At 42.2% G+C, this 14,256-nt stretch overlaps 4 non-coding genes across 4 annotated transcripts; 2 read left to right on the top strand and 2 right to left on the bottom strand.

Annotated features, from left to right (window-relative positions):
• Positions 1–2,109: 2,109 nt before the first annotated feature.
• On the top strand, positions 2,110–2,181 carry Trnac-gca. Its single transcript has one exon. It is a non-coding gene; the product is annotated as a tRNA-Cys (tRNA).
• A 1,896-nt stretch (positions 2,182–4,077) lies between these two features.
• Positions 4,078–4,149, bottom strand: Trnac-gca. Its single transcript has one exon. It is a non-coding gene; the product is annotated as a tRNA-Cys (tRNA).
• A 903-nt stretch (positions 4,150–5,052) lies between these two features.
• Positions 5,053–5,124, bottom strand: Trnac-gca. The gene has a single exon. It is a non-coding gene; the product is annotated as a tRNA-Cys (tRNA).
• Positions 5,125–8,589: 3,465 nt separating this feature from the next.
• On the top strand, positions 8,590–8,661 carry Trnac-gca. The gene has a single exon. It is a non-coding gene; the product is annotated as a tRNA-Cys (tRNA).
• Positions 8,662–14,256: the final 5,595 nt, after the last annotated feature.

Here is a 14,256-nt window from a genome sequence, read left to right as displayed (position 1 = left end):
CACATGTTTCTAAAAATAGGTCATATGAGCACCCCCACCCCCACTCCAGTTTTCTCTCAAAACTGGATACTAAGGTTGTGCTGAATTTTGTGGTGAAGTGATCAATGGTAAACTCCTGCACAGTCTCTGCGATGCTTGTGTGAATTTTCTGTTATCTGCTAATGTATCTTTAAGAATTTACCAGTGAAGCCTCTAAGCTTGGTCTTTTTTGTGTGTAATAGTTTGACTACTTAGCTAAAGTCCTTGTCCTATGAGTAAAATATAAAGCAGATGTATATTTACTAGGTAAAATCTGAATGAATATTTTCCCAAGAAGAAGCATTCTGTGATTTTACTCATCATCTTATGCAAATTACAGAAATTGTGCTAGGGCCTCTAATTCATCTCAGACGACCTCTTTTGACTATGATCCTCTCTTACATATTAGTATCTGTGTGGCTTTGTGATGGTTTCTAGGAGAAGGTTTCACATGGGAGAAATTCATGTGAAGTGGAACTTTCTCATTTCTTTGAAGACTGAGTTATGACAGGTGATGTCTTGCTGAAAGAGGCAGATGAGCAGATGCTTGGGTGAAGCAGGTGAAGGATGCGTGACAATTAGGAAGAGAATAAATATAACCCCACAGATGAAACTGTTGCATTGGTTCACCTTGCACCACGTTTCTCACCTTTGCTTGTTGTGACTTCATATAGAGTAACTTGCCAAAGAATTTCTCATGATACTTCTGCTGCCCTCNACACTTCCACAGACTCGTGTCGATTTGTCAGAGCCTCTCAGTATNTTCTGGATCAAAGTGTCCCTGCTGATTTGTGTTTTGTATTCATTGAGTACACTGGACTGCTAACACCAAAGGTTGAAATTGTCCCCAAAGAATCATGTCTAAATAGGTCTACAACTCCTGTTTCCTATTAACTCTCATTTTCCAATACCTCTGGTAGGTGGGCTAGAAAGGAGGTTGAAACATTTAAGAACCCTACTTAAAGTAGGTTTTGAAAAAAACCCAAGCCTACATTCTGTAGGCTATGCTCTAACTGGTCAAATAAGCANTCTTTGTACCTGGTTCATGCTGATGCTGAGCTAATGGTTTGGGGTCAGCATGGGGTTAACACTCTCTCTCAAATTTGGAGATTTTCATTCACATTCGGGACCAGAAAATAAAAGGCAGGAGATCAGAGGGTGAAAAATCAAGGAAAAGATGCCCATTACACAAATGTGCATTGCAGAAGGGTAGAGTAGAGTGGGGAGTGCACCAGGATGAGGAATTTACATGCAAAACCACAGGAGGGAAGCAGAGCAGGACTCTGGCTCTGTATACTGGTGCTCCAAATGAGGCCCCACAAATGCTGACCAGCAAAGTGTGGAGTGTGCTGGTCATGAAGGGATTCTGGGAGTCCTGTGGTAGGTGTATGGGGAAGAACATTGTAAATGCAAGCCTGGTAAGGCCCAGTCTGTGGGAGGTGGGTCAAGTCATCTAGCANATTGCAAATCAAATATCACCACGTATAATATATCCTTGGGTGAGGCAGTGCAGTGAGAATGAGAAATTCTNCATAGTTTACAAGATCAGAGCACAGGAACTTTATCTGAATCTTCTCTAAGACTCTGAGTCCTGCTGATCATTTGCTATCATCCAGTGTCCTGTCTCATGTTTCAGTGACCATGGTCTCCAGATGTCCTTCATCATATCTGTAGACTCTTCTTTCCCTTGGTTATTAAGAAGGGGTGTTTTCTATGTCCCTTCTAGAGAATCTGATCAAAGAGTCCTAAGCAGATGGAGATCTTTCCATTCTGTCCACTCCTGTCTCCCAGTCACCTCCAAANGTCAGCNTTTGGNTTTGCATATGGNTCTTTTAGTTGGGTTCAAAGTTGAAGTAGCACTAGCAGAAGCCTTCTGAATTTAATGCCCCAGCCTCAGCTAGGATCTAAGCCAGAAACTATGCCAGACGTTCATGAGGANATAGTGTTNAGATGAGCAGAGGCACCTCAGGCCTGGGTCTCATAGGAGGAAGCAGATGATGACAGAGAAGTGGCATGTGGACATTCCAGATATTAGCAACCAGGAAATGGACATGAAGGTTCTGAGTGTCCATGAGACACTAATAAACATGTGGGGGTATAGCTCAGGGGTAGAGCATTTGACTGCAGATCAAGAGGTCCCTGGTTCAAATCCAGGTGCCCCCTTACCAAAAGTTTGTTTTAGTCATGGAGATATAAAANACTTAGTCCTGATTCTTCCATTCACTCCAGTTATGTACACAGATTATACATGCAAATATATTATACATACACACCCACACAAAAATACTCATAAATACACACACACACACACACACTCCCAAAAGCACATACACATTCATACACCCACACACATGCAATTATAAGCACACACACACACACGCATATCACCAGTGTTGGGAATTTTCAGTATCCCTATCTTTCTTTAATACTAATTTCATTAGTAGTGAGTCAGGTTTCCTAGGGCACTGGAGATGAGAACTCACAGAGCATCCCTGGTGAGGCAGTGCAGGGATGTGTTGCTAATGAGGAGAGTCTACACAGGTACCAGGGCATAAGTCACTGGCAGGGCAATTACTTACAGTTCATGAAATCCCTGAGTAAAGGCCGTGCCATGCTGGGCCCACTGCTGACCATGTCACACTCCAGAGACCATCCAGAGTCTCTGACTCTCACTTCTCCACAATTTTGAGGATGGAGCCATTCTTCAGATTATTTCTTGTGCTGCTACATTGAGGAATTTCACAAGAGGGAGGAAGATGAGAGACAATGGCNGCTGCTCAATCCCTGCTCAGGAAGGCTGGCACAAGAGTCCCTGAATCATTAATGTGAACTCTGCTATGANTTGGTCACTATGACTTGGGTCTTGCTTGGGCCTGATTTAAGCAATGATTTTCCACATCTGTAGCATGAAGTGGCTTATATAAAATTAATAGGTATAAACAAGTATAACTGAAACATCCCTAGAGGTTTTTAGAGACACAGGTAGGTCATCTAAGGTACTGTTTCCAGTGAACCTGGTGTAGGTTTTCTCATGTGGGCACTAAAGACATTTGCTCCTGGCCTACCCTATCCCACTTGCCATGTGTTCTTNGAACACATGGTGTTTTGAACCCAACAAAAGGTGGTTTCAGCCTCATGACCTGCCATGCAGGTCATCATTGACGTTCACAGAGCCCACAGCTAGGCAAGACTGTTGGTAACTTTACAAAGCACCTTCCAGTTCCCCCAAAGCTAGCCAACAAGGAGGATGCTTCCTGGTCAGTGCCAACTCGGTTCACCATGTCCTGTGACTAATATGCGTGGTGTCTTCATCAACAGGATATAGTGAGCATGTGCTAGTGGGCATCCATCTGTGAGCAATGGCAATACCTGTATTTTCCTGGGGTCTCAGAACAGGAGGGTTTAACTGAAATTTCCCTACACAGGGGGTTATGCTCATCCAAGAAGCCATAGATTGCCAGAGACGATACTTCTGTGCCAGGTCTGGGATATTTCCCTTTGAGTTGTTAGTCAGGGGTGTCCTGGAGCCACAAAGATTTCTTATTTTCTCTTAGTTTCTAGTACTACTTTTGACAAGTTTTCTACCATGACGTTAGCTTGTGCTGTATATTTCACCTGCTCCTTGTAGGTTAGGGTAGACTATAAGATTTTGCCTTTGGTGTAAAATTCTTTGACACTTCCTGGGACACTCATCCATTGTAAAGAGGATTTGCAGAAACTTAGGATGGAAACCCACATCTTCCTTTATAGGAAAATTTATTACATTTTGTCCTTTCATCATTTTCTGTTTCTAATCATTGTGTAAACCTGAGGAGGGGGGTGGGTGTTGAATTGATTCAGAGTCTTGTGAGTTTGTGCCTTTGTGTGAGAATTCTGTTAAGTACTCTTAAGGCTAAGTCATATTTATGGAAGATCTCAAATTACCTTGTATTATGCAGCCCATAGAGGGAGGCTATGCAGTTTACTCAAGAAACTTCAAGTAATGGAGATCTCCTAGGTTCATTGAAGACTCAAATAAGGTTGATGTGGCAAGGTCAGTACCAAAATCATATTTAAGGAAGGGTGCACCTGGATTTGAACCAGGTACCTCTTGATCTGCAGTCAAATGCTCTACCCCTGAGCTATACCCCCATTTTATAGGTTAGGCAGCCTCTCATTATCACCTCTTACCACTTGGTACCACACCCATGCTTGCTCTGTGTTCATGATCTACTGCTTCCTCTACTGATCTTGAACCTGGAAGNATTTTTCTACTAAAGTCTTCCCTCCACCCCTCTCCCCTCCAACTTTCATTAGCCGACCTAAATGCACCCCCCTCTCTCTCTGGGTGTGCTGCAGATCTCTCCTTCGGATATAGGAAGACACTTAATCATAGTGGTTTCCTTCAATTCACAATTAATTTTTCGTAAATGGCCAAGACATGAGCTGAGGATTCTGGGTCTTCATTAGCCCAATCTGCAACCCAGAGAGAACTTTATCCTCCAGAACATCAGCAGGGTGCTCATCACTTCACTCCATCATTTATTCACTCAATGACACACATGGAGCTCATTAGCTCTGGTCACTTATCAGCCACCATGAATAGACGTGGAGAGATCAGTCACTTTCCATTTTCCTCAGAGTCTTAGTATACATAGGAGTCAAATTCATAGATTGGGTCTTTCCTCTCACTGAGCAGGAGCTACAGCACAGGTTAGGGGGAAGTGGAACTAAGAATCACCCTATAGGAGGCTCTCTAGGGACTTCCTGATAGGACAGCTATAGAAATTCCCAGAGGAAAAAGCCACTCCTCAGGTTCATAGGACTCTTCTCTGTGACTGTCTGCACCAAGTGAGCCTTACAGAGCCTTGGAGTGCAACCTGTGCCACATCGCCTGGATGGTTCACAGTGGTCCTATACTAGCTCCTCTCAGAGAACAGCATAGAGACAAGTCCTGAGCAGAATACAGAGCATAAGGGAGCACAATCTGTTAGGAAGCTCTTTGTGAACCAATACTTCACATTTGGACTCTTGTATATTAAGGAGACAATAAGAAGGGGGCACCTGGATTTGAACCAGGGACCTCTTGATCTGCAGTCAAATGCTCTACCCCTGAGCTATNCCCCCATCTGCTTCATGTATATCTCATAAACATCTCTGAAGCTGTATGGCCACTCCCCAACATGTGTACTTTCCAGTACTCTGAAATCATCTGCTTTGTCATTTGAGACCCAGCCCTAAGCCAGCTCTGCACACCTGTCTGTCACCTCCTGGAGACCAGCACCCTCCTATCCTGTTTCACAGCTGAGACAGAACACAAACACCTGGAAGTGTGCATTTATCTCATCCTGCAGACCCACCTACACAAGGCACCCTCAGAAGTCTGGGTGTTTAACAACTGATGGCTTTGAGGAAGAGAGAACTGTTTTCTTTAAGGGAGTGGCTCTTGGTAAGTCAATTTATTGCAGTAGAACACTTCTGCCCCAGAAGCAGATGGACAGCACAAGTAGGAGGACACAGAGCCTGGGGTACAAAGGTNGGATGGCTCTGTGTAGAGGAGATAAAAGGAGTTGAAGGTGAATATGATCAAAATACACTGTATGATATCTCAAAGAATTAATGAAAAGATTATAAAACATAGTTTTTTCCTCAGCAATAGGGGCTTACCAGTATGTTGTGGAGAAAAGACAAAAACCTTTGGAATAGCTGGTGACACAATGTCATAAGTTTATCCATAACTTTTTTCAAAAAAGGCAGAGATGCCTGCCCCATTATACGGTACCCATATCTAATCCTGCTGTCGTGGCCTCGATCCTTGGACTAGCTAGGTCATGGGTCCTAGAAGAAAACCTACTACTAATGTTCTGCTAAAGATGCACTGCAATAAAATGACTGCTAATGATGGACTGCTCCACCCACAGATCAGTGCTTTGGTCAGCTCACATTGGAGGAGCTTCTTCTTGCAGGAGATGGAAGTTAACAGGGAGACCCACAAATGGGCAGTGTANAGAGGGTGAGAGACTGTGCAGCACTCAGTAGTAAATGGGATCCCTTCCTCAAACCCCTACACCCAAGGTCAGAGTGCTGTGCTGAAGAGGAGGCAGAAAGGCTGTAAGAGCCAAAGCTGGTGGATAAGTCCAAGGTGCAGTGTCATCTGTTTTGTGTTTCATTTTGCCCATCTTTTCCTTTCCACTTCAGATCTGCAAAAGAGTGATAAGTCGTAACCATATGAAAGAGTCAACACTAGGTTATCTTGAAATCTCCTCTTATTACACTAATGATCCAAACCTGTTCTATTTAGTCCATTGTAGATATTTAAAACAAGGACAATTTCAGACATATATTTTGCCGAAATTTGTTAATAATTCTAATATTCTTCCCCTCTGACAGATCTTAATCTATATTACACAACCTCATTTCTCTGAGCAAAAGTTTTTTCCAAGCTCCTGCTAGTAAGACCCATTACATCACAAGTATAGCTTTCAAGTGCTCTTCATTAGTTTCTTTATTTTACTTATTCACTTTACATCCTATTCACTGTCCCCTCCCAGTATCCCTCCCACAACCCTTCCTCCCATCCCCCCTTCTCCTCTGAGCAGGTGGGGGCTCCCTCTGTATTCCCCTCCCTGGCATATCAAGTCTCTTCCAGGCTACATGCATCCTTTCCCACTGAGGCCAGACATGGCAGCACACCTAGGAGAGCATATCCAATGTACAGGCAATAGCCTTTGGGATAGCCTTGTCTCCACATGGAGACCAAGCTACACATCTTCTGCATATGTGAAGGGAGACCTAGGTACAGCCTGTGTGTTCAACTGCTTTTCTAATCTAAAGTCCAGTCATCTCCCATATTCCTCCAACAAGCAGCATTGTTAGGTCCTGTTATAACAACAACACAGGCCCCAGTATCAACTCTTTTCTTATTGTTCTCTGTTACTATAGTGGTACATATATGGTTAGTATACTACACTGTTGCGACCAACACACATCACAATCAAGGTAAATTATTATCAAAGGAAGCACTTAACTGGGGGATTGCTTACATGTTTTACTTTAAGTCTGTGATGGCCATGGCAAGAAGCATGGTAGCAAGCAGGCAGGTTTGTCACTGGAGCACAAACTGAGAGGTTACATCTGACACAGGAGCAGGAAGCAAAGTGTCTGGGCCCAATGGAGAATTTCAAACCTCAACTTATATGCTCAGTGACATACTTTCTTTACACAGTCACACCCCCCAAGCCTCCCTAAATAGTCTTACTGACTGGGGACCTAACATTCAAATATGTGAGCCTATGGAGACATTCTCATTAACACCACCAAATTGTTGTATGAAAAATATTTAAAATAAATGTACAAACTATTAGTACAGCATGTGGGAAGAAGTATCATTCTTATCACACATACAAAGGCTAGACATTTTACTTCATTCACCTCTTATCAGAAGGTTTCCACTCCCAAAGGAACAAATGTCATTGTGATAAGAAACATTGAAGAACTTTAAATCTGATAAGAGACACTTTCACACAGAAGAGATGGTGGAAAGGAAATATTACCTGGTGAAGGCGGAGGGATCCACAGTGCCTTGACCATGCAATGTGGTTTGTAGGAAACCAGAAGAAAGGAGCAGGAACCTGGGTCACTACAGGAAACAGAAAGTATAGATGTTTATTTTTGATGATCTGTGCATGGAAAATTGTTCAGAAAGATATTTCATAGAGACCTCAACATGTATAGAAGATGTTGAAAGAAATCAAAAAGTTTAAACATGAGGCTGCCATTAACTTGAGGAAAAACTAAAGTTCCACCAGCTATCTTGACCCTGTTTAGAATGACTGACATCAGTCCTACAGTGTGAACAAATCATCATGATATAAACACAGAGTCATCCAACCAAAAGCTGGGACACGACTGTATCTGGAAAGTCAGAATGGAAGAGGAGGTGAAGTTATGATCTCATCCACAAGTCGGTTAGTTAGACATGGTGTAGACAAGATGACATAAGAGACAGCACGCTGTACGTGTTTTTTCCTAAGTGCACAGGCTAGACTAGCAGAGATGGCTAACCCTCTGGGGAATGGCTCCCTTGGATGACAGGAGCAATGAACTAAACAAAAGATTTCAGGATACATGTGGTTGTTTTCTTAGTAACATTTTACAAAACAATATTGATTTTTCAAAATAATTTAATTGTGCATATATTTTTATTAAAAATATATGAAAACAAGTTTGTGTAGTGGTGACGGGTTTGAAGGCTCAGGGAGAGGCCACAGTGTGAGGTTTCTCTGTGCCCTGCTCTGCTGATGTAGCTCCTCCCGAGGCCAGCTAAGTAGCCCTCGTGTTGCATGTGNGTTTAGTTGAGTTGAAGGNTGAAGCAGCACCAGCTGAAGCCTCCTNCCTCAGGGAGGACCTCAGCAGGAGAGTGCTGGTCATTCATGAGGACATGGCAGTCAGATGAGCAGAGGCAGCTCAGGGCTGGGCCTCATAGGAGGAAGCAGATGATGACAGAACAGTGGCAGGTGACCATGCCAGATATTAAGAGTCAGGGAGTGGCCATGCAGGTTCTGAGTGCCTAGAAGACACTAATAAACAGGTGGGGGTATAGCTCAGGGGTAGAGCATTTGACTGCAGATCAAGAGGTCCCTGGTTCAAATCCAGGTGCCCCCTACCACAAGATTGTTTTTACTCATGGAGATATAAAACACTCATTCCCATTTCTTTTATTCTCTCCAGTCATGGTCCTCATCAGAGCTGGAAGCTAAAGACCTGGGCATCATGTGGACACATGGCTGTCTTCCATCTCTTTTTACATGCTGACTGTCTCTCCCATTCTGAATATCTTTCTCCCCTGTTCCTGCATATACCTAGTTTCTCTGCTTCTGTTTGCTTCTAAATAGAAGAAAAGTGTATTGAGGGAGAATTTAGGGACTTTTTAAGCCCAGCAGTTATAGTGACAGCAAGTGTCCGGGGACCAATAATAAAGCCTATTCATAAAAGGATGTGGTTCTGTGGCTCTCTGGTAAATCTGTAGTCAGAAGTAAGGATGACAGTCACAGAATTGGACTGTCTGTGTAGGGTGTACATTTCCCCTGTGAGCTTCTCTTTCCGTTCCAGAGACCACTGTTCACTGGCTTCACCCTCAGATGCTAAAGACTGTCTGAGCTGCTGTCCCAGGAAGAGAGGGATCCTACAGCAAGCTGCTGCTGGTTCCAACTAGGGTCCTGTGAGAACTCTGAGAGACAGTCCATCTGTCTTCAGAGAAGGAAGAGAGGAGTATCTGGGGGCTCATGTAGAAGGCAGTTGGCCTGCTCAGGAGCTAATTCAGGATAGCAGTGTTAGTAGGCTCAGGATCTGCAGGCATCCCACTCCTTTTTTTGACTGGTTATGCTTTCCAGGGATGGGCTAGAAAGCTGCAAGGCTGTAAAAGGCATCTCACCAGTCAGGCCTGGCAACTTCTGGAAAGTAAGTCTGTGAGCATCTGTAATTTAACTTTGTAGTCAGTCATAGTTTATCATCACTCAGATGAAGATTATTAACTGTGTATACTGTTACTAGTCGGGGTATAGCTCAGGGTAGAGCATCTGCAGATCAAGATGTCCCTGGTTCAAATCCAGGTGCCCCCTTTTCATGGGATTTTGGAATAACTGTCCACATTCATGGTATAGATGCACTTTCTCTCTTGACTCATGGCTGGAGACTCAACCCATTGATGCTACAGCTGTGTTATTACTCATCAGATCCTTCATGCGACAGCTGGTACTGTGTGTTCATTGAATCTCAAGTCTTTCTAGTTAGCAAGTCTTCAGGGTTTTGAGAATGTATAGTGAGTTTCCTAAATACATAAAAGCTAGGTTTTACTAGAGAAACCCATCAGTGGTTCTCAGCATATGGAATTCAACACACAGATGCACTGGGCATCAGGAAAAGACCCTCAAGAAAATGGAGTAGGGGATAGTGGCCTGGTAATACATTAAATTGGAGATGCCCAATTGGTCTATCAGAGCTGGAAATGTGTGAATCCAGGCTTTCACAGGGGATGGGGATCATAAGATCATATGGATTTCATAGATCACAGGTTTCCTAAGCTGCTCATTGGCCATTGGTGGCTCATGACTGACATCTGTTCTAATGGCTCAGCATCTGTGCTATAGCAGCCATGTGTCCCTATTTTAAGTGTTACCTCCTGGAATAAAGTTCCCAACAAGGACCCTGACAGCTGTTGCTACAGCTCAGTGTGAAGGGCCAAGCTGACATTAACCATACTGGATCTGTGATTTATACCATGGATAGCTCCTCTGCCTGTCCCTTTTGCTGAAATCACAGATTAAACATGTAGACTCCACCCTCCTCCACTGTACTGTTGGTCAACTGCATGTGTATATTTCTAATAGCATGACTACATTTTCCTATAAATAGTTCATTTTTCCGTTTTTGCCACAATTCAAGCAAACTGCAGTTGGAAGTTCTTTAGTGTGCATTTTCTGATTTGAAGATGAATGGGGGTGCTGCCTGTTTGACTCTCTGAAAAGCCTTTAATTATTAAAATATGCTAAATGTCAGATCCTTCAGCTCTATGAAGAATTTGAGGACCATCTTTTAAAAATACATATAAATAGACAAACTTTGCTTGTTTCTAGATATTTACTTATTACTGAACTTTAAAACTTTATGTCGGAGGCTAAATAAGCTTATTTCTGTAATTAACTAATACCTAACATTATTTATAGGTTTGTTTATAGGTGACTGACTACTAACTTGCATTTCTCAATTATTCTAAACAGTTGGAACTAGTAGCTTTCCTAAGTCTAGAACTTTACTTTTAAAATGTGTTGCATATGCACAATACTTTAAATAAGAGTTAAAAGATACACTATGTTGTAAAACAATTTTAACTTTGAATTTCTGTCAGTATAAAAAAATCCATACCAAATGTAAAATATTTGAGACTTGTTGCTTTTTAGTTTAAAAGTAGATAAATAATCCTCTCCATTTTCCTTTTATCCCCTTTCCCCTCGGTTCCTCTAATACTAGATAGGAGAGAAAGAAAACTAGAGTCAAGAATGAGAAAGAAAGAAAGAAAGAAAGAAAGAAAGAAAGAAAGAAAGAAAGAAGAAAGGAGGAAGGAAGGAAGGAGGAAGGAAGGAAGGGGGAAGGGAAGGAAGGAAGGGAAGGAAGGAAGGAGGAAGGAGGGAGGGAGGGAGGGAGGGAGGGAGGGAGGGAAGAAGGAAAGAAAGAAAGAAAGAAAGAAAGAAAGAAAGAAAGAAAGAAAGAAAGAAAGGAGATCCCTGATTTTAACCTCCTTTCCTTTGTTTCCTCCCTGATCAAGATGGATGACAACTTGTAACTGACCCCCCTAAACAGCAAAAAACATCTATAACCCAAGGAGTGACTCACCCCACCTCTCAGTAATGGGGACATCATGTCTTTAAAATTGCTTCCTTTTGTCTGAGAGTAAAGATATCTTTTGGGGATCCTAAGAAAATTGGGCTATTGGCAAAGTCCTGGGAGAGCTAGCTGTATTCATTCTGAGAAAAATGTGTAGAGCTTAACTGAAGTCCTGGCTGAAGCAGTCTGTAATGCTGGACATCTGAGCTAGCTGCTTTGAAATAGTTCTGGATGCAAATTTTGAGGAAATGGCAGTTCAGGAAGTTTGTGAGGCTTAAATCCCCTGGGTTCCTTCGTTTGTCTTTCTTGCTTTCTCTTCATTGGTGTCTGATCTTCATTGGTGTCTGAAAACACACAAACTTCTAAAGGTAATAGTTAGGTACATTTCTGCATTAACATAGGAGTTGCCTGGAACTGGTCCTCTGCCACAGGGCCCCATACCCAGGTGGTGCTGGGAGAGAGCTAGCCTCCCAGGAGTGCAGACAGGCCTTTGAGTACAGGTAGGACCACCACTGCTGCTCAGAGGAACCCGCCCGAAACCCTCAGGACATAGGAGCCAAGGGGCAGCCTGAAATGGGAGCCTTCCTGATCATAGGAACCCTCCCAGAACCCTCAGGACACCTGAAGGGGTACCCTGGGAAGGGAGCATTCCTGTGTCTCTCTGCACAGAGCTGATCCTTTGCCACAGAGCTTCATACACAAATACCTCCAGGAGAGAGCTGGTCTCCCAGGAGTGCCTACACACCTGCAAGCACAGGTATGACCACTTATCTTCAAATTTCTGGCCTGAGAGGAACCTTCACAGAGCCATCAGGACACAGGAACCAAGGATCAGCTGGGGACAAGATCCTTCTAGTTTCTGTCTGTACCCCAGAGCTGACCCTGTACCACAGCTCTCCATACCTAATATCCTCCCAGAGAGAATGGGTCTCCCAGGAGTACTGACACACAGTTTGTTTATATAGTGGATTACATTGATGGATTTCCATATACTGTACCATCCCTGCATCTCTGGGATGAAGTCTACTTGATCATGATGGATGATCATTTTGATGTGTTCTTGGATTTGGTTTGTGAGAATTTTATTGAGTATTTTTACATCGATATTCATAAGGGAGATTGGTCTGAAATTCTCTTTGCTTGTTGGGTCTTTGTGTGGTTTAGGTATCCGAGTAATTGTGGCTTCATAGAATGAGTTGGGTGGAGTTCCTTCTGCTTCTATTTTGTGGAATAGTTTCAAGAGTACTGGGATTAGGTCTTTGAAGGTCTGATAGAATTCTGCACTAAACCCATCTGGTCCTGGGCTTTTTCTGGTTGGGAGAATATTAATGACTGTTTCTATTTCTTTAGGGGATATGGGACTGTTTAGATCATTTATGTGATTCTGATTTAATTTTGGTACCTGGTATCTGTCTAGAAAATTGTCCATTTCATCCATATTTCCCAGTTGTGTTGAATTTAGACTTTTGTAGTAGGATCTGATGATTTTTTGGATTTCCTCAGTTTCTGTTGTTATATTTCCCTTTTCCTTCCTAATGTTGTTAATTTCCATACTGTCTCTGTCCCCTCTGGTTGGTCTGGCTAAGATTTATCTATCTTGTTGATTTTCTCAAAGAACCAGCTCCTGGTTTTGTTAATTCTTTGTATAGTTCTTTTTATTTCTACTTGGTTGATTTCAGCCCTGGGTTTGATTATTTCCTGCCATCTACTCCTCTTGGGTGTATTTGCTTCTTTTTGTTCTAGAGCTTTCAAGTGTGCTGCTAAAATGCTAGTATATACTCTCTCCAGTTTCTTTTTGGAGGCACTCAGAGCTATGAGTCTTCCTCTTAGCACTGCTTTCATTATGTCCCATAAGTTTGGGTATGTTGTACCTTCATTTTCATTAAATTATAAAAAGTCTTTATTTTCTTTCTTTATTTCTTCCTTGACCACATTATCATTGAGTAGAGCATTGTTTAGTTACCATGTGAATGTGTTTCTTCTATTGTTTTTTGTTGGAATTTAAGACGAGCCTTAATTCACAGTGATCTGATAGGAGGCATGGGGTTATTTCAATCTTCTTATATCTGTTGAGGTCTGTTTTGTGACCATTATATGGTCAATTTTGGAGAAGGTACCATGAGGTACTGAGAAGAAGGTATATCCTTTTGTTTTAGGATGTAATGTTCTATAGATATCTGTTAAATCCATTTGGCCCATGACTTCTATTAGTTTCACTGTGTCTCTGTTTAGTTTTTGTTTCCCTGATCTGTCCATTGATGAGAGTAGGGTGTTGAAGTTCCCCACAATTATTGTGTGAGGTGCAATGTGTGCTTTTAGCTTTATCAAAGCTTTTTTTTTTTTTGAATGTGGGTACCCTTGTGTTTGAAGCATAGATGTTCAGAATTGAGAGTTCTTCTTGGTAGACTTTTTTCTTTGATGAGTATGAAGTGTCCTTCCTTATCTTTTTCTATGACTTTTGGTTGAAAGTAAATTTTATCCGATATTACAATAGCTACTCCAGCTTGTGTCTTGGGACCATTTGCTTGGAAAATTGTTTCCCAGCCCTCTGAGGCAGTGTCTGTCTTTGACACTGAGGTGCATTTCCTGTATGCAGCAAAATTCTGGGTCCTTTTTCCATATACAGTCTGTTAGTCTTTGTCTTTTTTATTGAGGAATTGAGTCCATTGATGTTAAGAGATATTAAGGAATAGTGATTGTTGCTTCCTGCTTATTTTCTATGTTATTTTTATGTTTGTGTGGTTCTTCTTTTGGGTTTGTTGAAAGAAAGATTACTTTCTTGCTTTTTCTAGGGTGTAGTTTCCCTCCCTGTTTTTGTGTTTTCTATTATCATTTGTAGGGGTAGATTTGTGGAAAGATACTGTGTAAATTTGGTTT

The sequence above is a fragment of the Mus caroli genome, chromosome 6, assembly GCF_900094665.2.
Source record: "Mus caroli chromosome 6, CAROLI_EIJ_v1.1, whole genome shotgun sequence".
In the NCBI taxonomy this organism is placed as follows: domain Eukaryota; kingdom Metazoa; phylum Chordata; class Mammalia; order Rodentia; family Muridae; genus Mus; species Mus caroli.
Note: the sequence above shows the minus strand (reverse complement) of the source record. Positions and strands in the feature narration are given on the sequence as shown.